At 37.2% G+C, this 13,266-nt stretch overlaps 1 pseudogene; it reads right to left on the bottom strand.

Moving 5' to 3' along the window:
* Window positions 1–6,813: 6,813 nt before the first annotated feature.
* Window positions 6,814–13,021, bottom strand: LOC135228511 (olfactory receptor 10AG1-like; annotated as a pseudogene).
* Window positions 13,022–13,266: the final 245 nt, after the last annotated feature.

The following is a 13,266-nucleotide window of genomic DNA, read 5'->3' as shown; positions in this document are numbered from 1 at the left end:
AACTAAAACTCAAAGGATGGAAAAAAGTATATCAAGCAAACAATAAGCAAAAAAGAAGAGGAGTAGCAATATTAATTTCTGACAAAATAGACTTTAGACTTAAATCCACCACAAAGGATAAAGAAGGACACTATAGAATGATAAAAGGGACAATTGATCAGGAAGACATAACCATATTAAATATTTACGCACCCAATGACAGGGCTGCAAGATACATAAATCAAATTTTAACAGAACTGAAAAGCGAGATAGATACCTCCACAATTATAGTAGGAGACTTCAACACACCACTTTCGGAGAAGGACAGGACATCCAGTAAGAAGCTCAACAGAGACACGGAAGATCTAATTACAACAATCAACCAACTTGACCTCATTGACTTATACAGAACTCTCCACCCAACTGCTGCAAAATATACTTTTTTTTCCAGCGCACATGGAACATTCTCTAGAATAGACCACATATTAGGTCATAAAACAAACCTTTGCAGAGTCCAAAACATCGAAATATTACAAAGCATCTTCTCAGAACACAAGGCAATAAAACTAGAGATCAATAACAGAAAAACGAGGGCAAAGAAATCAAATACTTGGAAAATGAACAATACCCTCCTGAAAAAAGACTGGGTTATAGAAGACATCAAGGAGGGAATAAGGAAATTCATAGAAAGCAACGAGAATGAAAATACTTCCTATCAAAACCTCTGGGACACAGCAAAAGCAGTGCTCAGAGGCCAATTTATATCGATAAATGCACACATACAAAAAGAAGAAAGAGCCAAAATCAGAGAACTGTCCCTACAACTTGAACAAATAGAAACTGAGCAACAAAAGAATCCATCAGGCACCAGAAGAAAACAAATAATAAAAATTAGAGCTGAACTAAATGAATTAGAGAACAGAAAAACAATCGAAAGAATTATCAAAGCCAAAAGCTGGTTCTTTGAAAAAATTAACAAAATTGATAAACCATTGGCTAGACTGACTAAAGAAATACAGGAAAGGAAACAAATAACCCGAATAAGAAATGAGAAGGACCACATCACAACAGAACCAAATGAAATTAAAATAATCATTTCAGATTATTATGAAAAATTGTACTCTAACAAATTTGAAAACCTAGAAGAAATGGATGAATTCCTGGAAAAACACTACCTACCTAAACTAACACATTCAGAAGTAGAACAACTAAATAGACCCATAACAAAAAAAGAGATTGAAACGGTAATCAAAAAACTCCCAACAAAAAAAAGTCCTGGCCCGGACGGCTTCACTGCAGAGTTCTACCAAATTTTCAGAGAAGAGTTAACACCACTACTACTAAAGGTATTCCAAAGCATAGAAAATGACGGAATACTACCCAACTCATTCTATGAAGCCACCATCTCCCTGATACCAAAACCAGGTAAAGACATTACAAAAAAAGAAAATTATAGACCTATATCCCTCATGAACATCAATGCAAAAATCCTCAACAAAATTCTAGCCAATAGAATCCAACGACACATCAAAAAAATAATTCACCCTGATCAAGTGGGATTTATACCAGGTATGCAAGGCTGGTTTAATATCAGAAAAACCATTAATGTAATCCATCACATAAATAAAACAAAAGACAAAAACCACATGATCTTATCAATTGATGCAGAAAAGGCATTTGACAAAGTCCAACACCCGTTCATGATAAAAACTCTTACCAAAATAGGAATTGAAGGAAAATTCCTCAACATAATAAAGGGCATCTATGCAAAGCCAACAGCCAATATCACTCTAAATGGAGAGAACCTGAAAGCATTTCCCTTGAGAACAGGAACCAGACAAGGATGCCCTTTATCACCACTCTTATTCAACATCGTGTTGGAAGTCTTAGCCAGGGCAATCAGGCTAGACAAAGAAATAAAAGGTATCCGGATTGGCAAGGAAGAAGTAAAGTTATCACTATTTGCAGATGACATGCTTATATACACAGAAAACCCTAAGGAATCCTCCAGAAAACTACTGAAACTAATAGAAGAGTTTGGCAGAGTCTCAGGTTATAAAATAAACATACAAAAATCACTTGGATTCCTCTACATCAACAAAAAGAACACCGAAGAGGAAATAACCAAATCAATACCATTCATAGTAGCCCCCAAGAAGATAAGATACTTAGGAATAAATCTTACCAAGGATGTAAAAGACCTATACAAAGAAAACTACAAAGCTCTACTACAAGAAATTCAAAAGGACATACTTAAGTGGAAAAACATACCTTGCTCATGGATAGGAAGACTTAACATAGTAAAAATATCTATCCTACCAAAAGCCATCTATACATTTAACGCACTTCCGATCCAAATTCCAATGTCATATTTTAAAGGGATAGAGAAACAAATCACCAATTTCATATGGAAGGGAAAGAAGCCCCGGATAAGCAAAGCACTACTGAAAAAGAAGAAGAAAGTGGGAGGCCTCACCTTACCTGACTTCAGAACCTATTATACAGCCACAGTAGTCAAAACAGCCTGGTATTGGTACAACAACAGACACATAGACCAATGGAACAGAATTGAGAACCCAGACATAGATCCATCCACGTATGAGCAGCTGATATTTGACAAAGGACCTGTGTCAATTAACTGGGGAAAAGACAGCCTTTTTAACAAATGGTGCTGGCATAACTGGATATCCATTTGCAAAAAAATGAAACAGGACCCATACCTCACACCATGCACAAAAACTACCTCCAAGTGGATCAAAGACCTAAACATAAAGACTAAAACGGTAAAGATCATGGAAGAAAAAATTGGGACAACCCTAGGAGCCCTAATACAAGGTATAAACAGAATACAAAACATTACCAAAAATGATGAAGAGAAACCCGATAACTGGGAGCTCCTAAAAATCAAACACCTATGCTCATCTAAAGACTTCACCAAAAGAGTAAAGAGACCACCTACAGATTGGGAAAGAATTTTCAGCTATGACATCTCCGACCAGCACCTGATCTCTAAAATCTACATGATTCTGTCAAAACTCAACCACAAAAAGACAAACAACCCAATCAAGAAGTGGGCAAAGGATATGAACACACATTTCTCTAAAGAAGATATTCAGGCAGCCAACAGATACATGAGAAAATGCTCTCGATCATTAGCCATTAGAGAAATGCAAATTAAAACTACGATGAGATTCCATCTCACACCAGCAAGGCTGGCATTAATCCAAAAAACACAAAATAATAAATGTTGGAGAGGCTGCGGAGAGATTGGAACTCTCATACACTGCTGGTGGGAATGTAAAATGGTACAACCACTTTGGAAATCTATCTGGCGTTATCTTAAACAGTTAGAAATAGAACTACCATACAACCCAGAAATCCCACTCCTCGGAATATACCCTAGAGATACAAGAGCCTTCATACAAACAGATATATGCACACCCATGTTTATTGCAGCTCTGTTTACAATAGCAAAAAGTTGGAAGCAACCAAGGTGTCCATCAACGGATGAATGGGTAAATAAATTGTGGTATATTCACACAATGGAATACTACGCATCGATAAAGAACAGTGACGAATCTCTGAAACATTTCATAACATGGAGGAACCTGGAAGGCATTATGCTGAGCGAAATGAGTCAGAGGCAAAAGGACAAATATTGTATAAGACCACTATTATAAGATCTTGAGAAATAGTAAACCTGAGAAGAACACATACTTTTGTGGTTACGAGGGGGGGAGGGAGGGAGGGTGGGAGAGGGTTTTTTATTGATTAATCAGTAGATAAGAACTGCTTTAGGTGAAGGGAAAGACAACACTCAATACATGGAAGGTCAGCTCAATTGGACTGGACCAAAAGCAAAGAAGTTTCCGGGATAAAACGAATGCTTCAAAGGTCAGCGGAGCAAGCGCGGGGGTCTGGGGAGCATGGTTTGCGGGGACTTCTAAGTCAATTGGCAAAATAATTCTATTAGGAAATCATTCTGCATCCCACTTTGAAATGTGGCGTCTGGGGTCTTAAATGCTAACAAGCAGCCATCTAAGATGCAGCAATTGGTCTCAACCCACCTGGAGCAAAGGAAAATGAAGAACACCAAGCCCACATGACAACTAAGAGCCCAAGAGACAGGAAGGGCCACATGAACCAGAGACCTACATCATCCTGAGACCAGAAGAACTAGTTGGTGCCCGGCCACAATTGATGACTGCCCTGACAGGGAGCTCAGCAGAGGACCCCTGAGGGAGCAGGAGATCCATGGGATGCAGACCCCAAATTCTCATAAGAAGACCAAACTTAATGGTCTGACTGAGACTGGAGGAATCCCGGCGGCCATGCTCCCCAGACCTTCAGTTGACACAGGACAGGAACCATCCCCGAAGACAACTCATCAGAAATGAAAGGGACTGGTCAGCGGGTGGGAGAGAGATGCTGATGAAGAGTGAGCTAATTATATCAGGTGGACACTTGAGATTGTGTTGGCTACTCTTGTCTGGAGGGGGGATGGGAGGATAGAGAGAGAGGGAAGCCGGCAAAATTGTCAAGAAAGGAGAGACTGAAAGGGCTGACTCAAGACGGGGAGAGTAAGTGGGAGTAGGGAGTGAGATGTATGTAAACTTATATGTGACAGACTGATTGGATTTGTAAACGTTCACTTGAAGCTTAATAAAAGTTATTATAAAAAAAAAAAAAAAACTTAAGTGGTCAAGACCTAACTCAAACCCAGGCCTAGAAACAGAACATGCGTAAAAACCAAAAAAACAAACTCCTTCTGTCCATTCATTTCCAACTCATAGTGACCGTGTGGGACTCAAGTATAATTGCCACATAGGTTTATCAAGGAGCAGTTGGTGGATTTGAACTGTTGACCATTTGTTTAGCAGCCATAACTCCTAATCGCTGTGCCACCAGAGATCCAGAATATGCATAGTCAGTTACGATCCTTGCATGTTTGTGAAGGAGGAAAAGTTATGCTAACTCTTTGTATCTCGGTTTTTTTTTTTTAATGTATAAAATAATGTGACAGCATTAACAGTTTTTATATATAAACATATATACATATATATATGTATACACACACATACATATATAAATACACACAATACATAAATCGGGGCCCTCAAAGTGTCATCTTTCCTTCCCAACACCTTAAGAAGAGCTCTTTTGTGGTAGATTTGGCCAACGCAATACGCCGTTTGATTTCTTTACTGCTGCTTCCACATGTGTTAATTGTGGATCCAAGTAAAAAAAATATATATATATGTATATATATATATGCTTGTGTGTGTGTATATATAGATAGATGCTAGATAGATAGATGATAGATAGATAGATAGATAGATGATAGATAGATAGATAGATAGATAGATAGATAGATAGATAGATAGATAGATAGATAGATAGATAGATAGATAGACAGATAGATAGATGATAGAGACAGGCAGACAGATAAATAGATCAATAGATAGATAGATAGATCAATAGATAGGTAGATACAGTTGGCATTCTGTTTCTCAGGTCCCACCTTGAGAGATTCAACTAACTGAGGTTGAAAGTATTCATAAAAACCAAAAAAAGAAAGTTCTGAAAAGCAAAACTAGAATGAAATTATTTGTAGACATTCCCTGATGTAGCCTCCCTCCATTTCAGAGATGCTCAGTCTCCCTCTAGCAGTCATTGTTTGAGCATTGTTTGCCTCTTGTCAGTATTCCCTAAACAATACAGTACTGTACAATGCCTATTTACATAGCATTTATATTGTATTAGGAATTACAGGTAATCTAGAGATGATTTAAAGTATACAGAAGGTTGTACATTGGTTTAATACAAATATTGTACCACTTTATAAAAAGGAAGTTGAGCATCCATGGATTTTGATATTCATGGGGGTACTGGAACCAATCCCCTGTGAATATTTAATTAATGCATATTGCAAACTTGGTTTTTAAAATGGGTGTCACAACTGCTAGGACACACTAGAAGTGAATGACGTGGTTTAAACTAAATGATATAAATTGACTAAATTAAATCAGCCCAAGTAAAAGTTCTATTGAACACATTGTACACTGCACAACAAAATTATATAATTACTACAGGAATGATTTACTATCGGCTGATATATATATCACTTATATAATTTGAGCAGAAAGTTCTGACAATATTAAAAGTGATTTTAAATTTGGAAATAATTGTATGGAGAGACAAAAGTGTCTTAGGAATCTGGTGCTGCTCTAATAGAAATACCACAAATATATTGGTTAACAAAGATAAATTTATTCTCACAGTCTAGGGGACTAGAGTTCCAAATTCAAGGTGACGGCTCTAGGGGAAGCTTTTCTTTTTGTCGGCTCTTGGTCAAGGTCCTTTTCATCAATCTTCCCCTGGTTTAAGAGCTTCTCAGCTCAGGGAACCTGGGTCCAAAGAACACACTCCCATTCTGGTTCATCATTCTTTGTGGTGGGAAGCCCCCTGTCTCTCTGTTGGTTTCTCTTTTATGTCTCAAAAGAATTGACTCAAGATAAAACCTAATGTTGTAGATTGAGTCCTGCATCATTAACATAACTACCTCTAACCCTGCCTCATTAACATCATCGATGTAGGATTTACAAACATAAGAAAATCACCAAACCAAACCCATTGCCTTGTAGACCCTTCCGAATCATATTACAAAATGGTGGGCAGTCACACAATGCTGGGAATCATGGCCTAGACAAGTTGACACACATTTTTAAGGGACTCAATCAATCCATAACATAAGTCATAATTAAAAGCATACATCTGTTGAAATTTGGTTAAAAATACATAAGACAGCAACTCTTATACATTTAATAAAATGAATTATTTACATACTAGTTTTCTCAGTGCCGTTATGACATCCTTGTTCCTTAGACTATATATCATAGGATTAAACATAGGAATTAGGATAGTGTGGAAAAGAGATAGAACTTCGTCAGTTCCCTCTGAGTGTCTGGTGTTGGGTCTTAAGTATGTAGTAATGCCTGATCCAAAGAATAACACCGCAACTGTAAGATGAGATGAGCCAGTACAGAAGGCTTTGGCTCGACTTGTGGCTGATGGAACTTCAGGATGATGGAGATGATTTTACTGTAGGAGCCAAGTATCATCAGAAACGGAACCACAGCAAATAACACAGCAACTATGTAGACCAACATCTCGTTTACAAGGGTGTCCCCCCAAGCCAGCTTGAGTATTGGGGGAATATCACAGAAGAAGTGGTTGATTTGGTTAGATCCACAAAAAGGCAGAGAGAAAATCTGATGTGTCTGCCCTATCTGAACTGGGATTCCAATGGTCCAGGACCCAGTCACCAACTGAATGCAGACCCTGTGGCTCATGACTAGAGGATAGTGCAGAGGATTACAAATGGCCACATAGCGGTCATAGGCCATCACCGCCAGGAGCAAACATTCTGTGGCTCCAAACATGAGGACAAAGCACATCTGTGTAGCACAGGCAACTAAGGAAATTCTCCTTCTCTGGGTTCCTAGACTCATCAGCATTCTGGGGAGAGTAGCTGATACATAGCAGATTTCCAAGAAGGAAAAATTTGCCAGGGAAAAATACATAGGGCTCTGGAGAGCAGGATCCATTTTTGTTATTAGAAATATGGTGCCATTGCTCATCAGGATAATAATATGGATGATTAAAAATAATCCAAAAAGAAACCACTGGAGATGGGGCATGTCAGCAAAGCCCAAGAGAACAAATGCCATCAGTTCTGTTAGGTTGTCTTCTGGTGGTTTTTCTTGATGATTCATCTGTGGAAAAGGGAAATTAACATTTGCATTTCCTTTAAAAAAAAAAAATTTTTTTTTTTTTTTTTTTTTACCTTCCTCTGTCTCTGCCTTTTCTCTAAACTGTATTGAGGTGTCTGCATTGGATTTTATGATCACTGCTATTGTTTACACTTTAAGAATGACACTATTTACATATGTCCCTCGTCCTCCTGTTAAATCACAGTAAACAGTCACCTCAAATTTAAGATCATTTTACTATACTTTCCAAGCACAATCCAGAATAAGTCAAGCAATACCTGACTCAGCACGGGCACTGGAGCAATTGGCAACTACTGGAGATGGACTCTCAGCTTTGCTGTATGATCTCACTTCAAGTTAATTACAGGTCTTGGTAATCCTGTTGTACTTCTCTATGCATTTTCTCAGTCAAGCTTCTCAAACACTCTATTATAAACTGTCTTTTCACATACATTTTTAACTCCCTATTTCACAGCTTGATTCTTCCATGACTTGACATTTTACAAACAGAGGTTCTTATTATATAGTTCATATTAGGTGCTTTAGAAAGAAAAATGAAAATTCTCTCAATATTTCATCTTACATAGGGGAATAAAACAAATATCTTTTGGTAGGTTATTAAGTAGGTAAGATAGGAGGATTATTCAGGGAAATTAGCCTGGGAACACTGATTCAGACATAAACAATAAATGTAGTCACCCTGGAAAAACAGCGGTAGCATGGAGGGTTTCTGTTACCTGTGTATATATGTGTGGGTTAGGAGGAGGAAAGGTTTTGGCTGTTATACCCACTGTGCTATGTGCACCCTTTATAATTTTTGTTATTACTTAAAAAATAGCACTTTAGATAGCTTTCTGCACTGACTTTTCTTTTATATAAAGATATTGAGACTCAGTATGAGTAATTTGACCAATTGTACATAGCTTCTGTGACTGCAAGTCAATATCTTTTTTTTAACAGACTTGAGTTTGACTCTTCATGATTTATTATCTTTGTGATGTTAAGCAATTATTTAAAGTCTAAGGTGTACTTCTTTGTGAGGCTTAAATGTGATAATTTAATTTTCCACCCACTTACCAATTTTAAATTGTTTACTTATTAGTTACAGTTCTACAATTAGAACTGTAGTTCTTTAAACCTGTAGCCCTAGGATTTAACAAATTGCCTAGTAAAATAGGTATTTGATGAAGTGGTTGTCAGTGCCTTTATTGGCAATTGTTTTTCCAACCATTCCCTTCATCAGGATCAGGACAAGGACTAGTCAGTGAAGCTCCTGAGGTACAAAATTTAAGGAGGCATTCGGGGCCATCCTTGCAGTTGCACAATCCTGAAAGTGAGGGCCTCCTTAAATATTGTAAAAGTCAAAGTGCCTCTTGCCTCACCCTGCTTTTCATCTCTCCATCCTAATGTCCACTAAGCAAAGCAAGAGTATTGTGCCAAGGTTAAAAATTCCCAAACCCATTGCTGAGGAGTCAATCCCGAGTCATAGTGACCGAATAGGACAGAGTAGAACTGCCCGCTACTGTTTCCAAGGCTGTAAATTTTTAGGGAAGCAGACTATCATGTCTGCATTCCAAGAAAAACAGTTTGGTTTGAATCACTGGCCTTTTGGTTAGCAGTGGAGTGCTTAACCACTGTGCACCAGGGCAATATGCCCATGGTTAAAAACCGTGCTTCCAGATGGAGTATAGTCAAATTATAGCTCCAGCAACAGCTACCTGTGTGATGACTTTGTGAAAGTTAATTAATCTTCCAGTGTCACGGTTTGCTCAGCTGTTAAATGGCTAGCAACTATAGGAACATTTAGTGTTGTTAGGTGAGTTTATCATTTAATATAAGTAAAAAACCTTGAAGAAACCCTGGCATTTATAAAAGGTTATTATTATTGTTATCTATTGTTATTGTTATCAAAGTTACTTATTATCTTCACCCATTTATTATTATTAAAGCTAATTCTAACTTATTCTTCTGAATTTTACTCAGTATGCTATAGCACATGAGGAATACTCCCTATTTTTCTTTGTATCACTGGATTTTTGTGGGAGTGTAGTGAGATCTTAAAAGAAATTATCAAAATGAAACAAAACTCCAAAAAACATTCAACTCTCAAGTTGTTATTTCACCATGAATTCTGTCGATATTTGGGTTTATATCCTTACTTCTACTTTATGGGCTCTAACACCTGTAGTAGCCATCACTGCTCAGTCCTTAGAATTGCAATTAGGGTAATAGCCTTTTATGCATTTTTTTTTTTTTACTGGTACTAAATGATCTGAGAGCTAAAGGCTGTGACTGTTTTCCTGCTTTAAATCAATATAGATCCTAGAAAATGGGTGTACATCTAATATGTTACTCAGGATTTGTTTCTGAACTGAAACAAAGGATTAGATATTATTAAAATGAAAGCATCACTCTTAAGAGGGAGAAAAGAATTCAGACTCACAAGAGAGCAGAAGAGCCAAAGCTTTATGCATTACTTTATGAATGACAGCATTTAATAAAAAAAAATTAATTCTTGTTAATTGAATAAAATGACTTTTAGCACTAGATGAAATAGAATTTCCAATTTTACACACTCAACTTTTTTGGTGAAGAAATTATCCATGTATAACATTAAAGAGGTAAGGTTTGTCTATGTTTTTCTCAAGAGAACAGGGTAAAAAGTGCAGAGATTTACCACGTGTTCTCCTGAAACTACTTATATTACTCTTCTTTCTTGAAAATGTTTAATTTCTTATTGCTTCAAGTAAAATATAACTTAATGTTATCATATGTGTATATATATATATATATATATATATATATAAATTTCAAATCTAAGAATCTGTTCCCTGGAAAAAACCCAAATGATTAAGGGATGTGTAACCATATTCTTTTTTAACCATATTCTGAAGGGGTCCTGGTGGCACAGGGGTTAAATGCTGGGCTGCTAATCAAAATGCAGGTGCTTCAAACCCACACAGCCACTGTGTGCGAGGAAGATGTGGCGGTCTCTCTCCGTAAAGACATATAGCCGTGGAAACCCTATGAGACAGTTCTACACTATCCTATGTGGTCCTTATGAGTCAGATTATACTCGCAGGAAATGGGTTTGACTTTGGTTGAAATATTCTGATTCAGATACATATTTATCACTGTCAATATCCCCAACCTACCTAAAGCTCAGCTACATTTGTATTTTTGATGGAAGTTAGAAACATAAACCCTGAAATTAATTTTAATAATAATATGAACTTAAAACTTTATTTTATGAATTATGTAACATAAAAATATTTTCTTTAAAATAGATGTTTCTTGGATTCCTTAATGTTTGTAAATTTATTTCATGGATTATTTTACTTTAAAATATTGAGATATCATCAGAGCCAAAATACACAAGTATAATTCTAATTTGCCACAAAGCCTTTGCTAAAAATGTTTTCCTAGAATATTCAGTATTCTTAAAAAAAGAGCACTTTCCAAATTTTCAGTGTTGCAATGTAATTTAATGTTGCTGTTTAAACTCAAAGTAAGTTATATTCAATAGTCAGAAATAGGAGCTGCTTTAATAAAATAGCACATTTGATACTTTATATTAATTATTGATTCTAATAATATGACCTGAAGTCAAATATTAATATAAAACATTTCATACTTACCTTTCTTAGTTTGAAAAATAGACTTGGTGGCTCAGTGGTTAAAGTGCTCGGCTGCTATCCAAAGGGTCTGCAGTTAGGATCCACCATCTGCTCCATGGGAGAAAGTTGTGGCCATCAGCTTCCTTAAAGGTTGACAGCCTTGGAAACTGGATGGGGCAGTTCTACTGTGTCCTGAAGGGTCGCTGTTGGTCAGAATGCACTTGGCAGTAGTTGGTTTGGGTTTGGGTTTGTCTGTGATAATCTTATTTCTTCCTCACTGAATAGGGTTTATATATTTAAGTGTTCGAATTCCTTTGGCTGAAACAACTTCTTTCATCAATGGTATTCAATACACCTTTAAAACAGTCTGTTCACTTTGAACATGGAATGGTCTCTATGTACAAAATAGTTATCCCTTCCCCTGAGATCTCTTCCATCTGGCACAGTTAAATTTCTAATTAAACAAATCTCTTTGGCACTCTCTGATTTGGTTTATTTATTTATTTGCCCAGATAGCTCTCACTCTACCCAGAATACTCTTTCTCTGCAGCCTCTCAATGGAATAGAGTGTGCAGAAATTCCCCTTTCTTAGACTTCAGTAGGGTCCTGATCGCCCTTAACCGAGCAATGCCATTGGAGGCCATCCAAACGTGACGCAAACCAACTCTCCTCTTATCTATTATGACTGCATCATATGGACCCTCTGTTCCTATTAGGCTGAGCTCCTGTCACATTTTCTTGAAGTTTTTTGCTTATTTTCTCCTCTGAAATGGGTGCCTTGATCCAAGTTCTGGAGCTGGCCACTGTAAGAGTTATAATAAATGTTCTGACAACAAAGAAAATTTTACCTACAAATTATATAATATATAAGTAATTTCTTCAGAACTACCCGGACAAACCGAGGATTGGCTTTTGAATATTCTGAATTTAGTTCAAACGTTCCCCTCCTCCCCAAGGTTAATCCCAACGGGGGAACTTTTTCTTTTCCTTACAGCATTCTTTCTTCTTTTCGCTACTTGATTCCCCCTGCAAACCCACTATTCAGTTGAAAATCCTATTAAATTTCACTTGGCAGAAAATAAGATTCCCATAGAATTCCAGCTTAGGTTAGAGGCAAGATTCCAGAACAATTGTCAATTGTTGGACTATTGTCATAAAATACTTCCCCTTCAAGACTTTAAATCTTAGTAACACTTAGGTAGCGTTATCTCTAAGATTGTATGTCAGTGTGGCTGGGCCACGATTGTTCGTGGCTTGGCAGCTACAATGTACTTTGGCAGTCACAGAATGATGTAATCACCACCATGATGAGATCTGATACAACGTGATCATCTCCACGATGGGATCTGCTGTGAGTAGCCAATCATTTAAAAGGGAGTTTTCTTGGGTTCTGACCTGTATCCAATATATGTTGAGTTTCTGGCAAAGCTCACTGGCTTTAGCTCTGCCCTAGATCCAGTATTTGGTTCATCATCATCTGATCTCCACTTCTTGGGACTGGGGCCAGCAGTCTGCCATCTCACTTACTGATCTTGATTGTTGGCCTTCACAGCTGTGAGCCAGCAGCCTGCCATCTGACATGTGGGTCTTGGGATCTTCATGCCCTGTTGCCTGACCCAGGGATTTGGGACTTCCCAAGAAAAGCTTGAGCATGGTTATAATAAAAGTCAACCTTGTAGTTATTGCTGGGATATGAGGCTTGGGAGATATGGAAAGGATTGGTAATTGACTTCTACAGTGCTAGTTATGTTCTACGAATCAATCTACTTGCGAGTTACATGGGTGTTTAATTATTTTTAATTGATTTGTAATATATATATATTTTAAATGATATTTTATTGTGTTTTTGGCAAAATTTTACACAGCAACTTAGGTTTCTATTTGACAATTTCCACACA

This window comes from Loxodonta africana, chromosome 22 (genome assembly GCF_030014295.1).
Source record: "Loxodonta africana isolate mLoxAfr1 chromosome 22, mLoxAfr1.hap2, whole genome shotgun sequence".
NCBI classification, from domain to species: Eukaryota; Metazoa; Chordata; class Mammalia; order Proboscidea; family Elephantidae; genus Loxodonta; species Loxodonta africana.
Note: the sequence above shows the minus strand (reverse complement) of the source record. Positions and strands in the feature narration are given on the sequence as shown.